This window comes from Fukomys damarensis, unplaced genomic scaffold (genome assembly GCF_012274545.1).
Source record: "Fukomys damarensis isolate Sample0158 unplaced genomic scaffold, DMR_v1.0_HiC HiC_scaffold_10, whole genome shotgun sequence".
Lineage (NCBI taxonomy): Eukaryota > Metazoa > Chordata > Mammalia > Rodentia > Bathyergidae > Fukomys > Fukomys damarensis.
In genome coordinates, this window is record NW_022900922.1 from 8059288 (window position 1) to 8060998 (window position 1711).

Here is a 1711-nt window from a genome sequence, read left to right on the forward strand (position 1 = left end):
GAGGGAGGGGAGGGGAGAGGAGGGGTAGGGAAGGAGAAAAGGGGTAAGCAAAATGTGTGCACTGTGTATAATAGCCAGAACTTTATTATGTCACAGTGTTAGCGCTGCTTCAGTTAAAGATTTAATTTTTGTTTAAACCTAGAAGTGCAACAAGTTTTTACCACTATCTGCACCTGCAGAAGAAAAAAAAAGTTCAACTTACATGTTTTTATTTTATTTTTTAATTTTTTTGGCCTACCTCATTGTTAATGCATTGAGAGGTGATTTAATTTATGTTTTTGGAAGAAAACATTAATGTCTAATTTAATCTTAATAACAAAACTATTGGATTGAAGTTTGACTGTTATTTTGTCACAAGTTTAATGGGCACAAGAGATAAGGTATAACACTGAAGCCAGGCTTTTCTTGTTTTTCTCACTTGCTCACTGTATTTGTTTTGTTTTGTTTTTTAATGAATTTTATTTCATTAATATATTTGTGACTTTTTTGGGGGGGTTTGGTGTCTTTTTTTTTCAGGACCTTGCACTTGTAAGGCAGGCACGGCACTGCTGAGCTAAATCCCTGGCCCTATTTGTGACATTTGTAATAAATATTTAGAGTAATAAAAATTTAAAACAAAATAAAAATAAGTATCAATCAAAATTATTATTTTCTCTTCCATCGATACTCTATTACATTGATGCTTAGCCTGTAAAATGCCAGTTTAAGGGTGACTGAATGTTTCAAAGAATTATAAGTATTTAAAACACACCCAGTGTCACTAGACACACCCAGGAGATATAAAGCACCAACATTTTGTGCTGATGTTATTAGGGCAGCAGGTGGTACCTGGACACAGGTAATTCACTCTGCTCGGGAGAAAACAAGCTCAGAACAAGTTTCTGGTCAGCTCTGGGGTTCTAGAAAGGAAGTGCCAGTTATTCCAAAGTCTCAGGCAGAAGTTGTTTACATAGTGCTTCCACATTTCAATTCAACAATATCTCTCGAGCCATTGGTATTTTCCAGCCATACCGGATTTGTATTTAAAAATAAACTCAACATTATTCACATAACCTATAACTGATCCTTGGATCTAAATTCTTGAGACCGATTCCTTTCTACTGAGCATGTGGCAGCGGTAGGCCACTTTCGCACATAAAAGATGCAGTCTTCAGTGATCTCGTGTTGCAGATTTGAAAGTGAGTTCAAAAATTAAATGACAGGCCTGAATTTTCCTAACTTCAGGCCACATCTGCTGGGTTTCTCTCCATTATCTACCTTGTACTGCCTTGATTTTTGTACATTCACCCTCTAACGATGACAGTTGTGATCCCTGTGCATCCAAACCATTTGTCACTCCATGGAGATGCCTCAAAGTCATTCTGTATTACATGTAAGAAAATAGCATTTCTTTCATTTCCTTAAGTCTCAAGCTTTGCATGTGAAAAACTACATAGGGCCTGTGCTCTTGTTGCTAAGAAAAGAACAGTGAGACTCCAGGAACATACCCTTTGACTAGTTCATACATTGTAACTTCAATCTGGCTGATATTTATTAAATTCCAGCTTCTCATTGGCAGTGTTTTAAGCACTTAGAAGCCATCAGTAAAAACAAGGTCGAAATTATTTCTGCCCTCAGAGGATACGTGAGAGTGGGATACCTCAAATGGATGCTAATAATTCAATTAAATTAAGAGCATTAATTTAAACAATTACATAAGCTGGCAACTGTA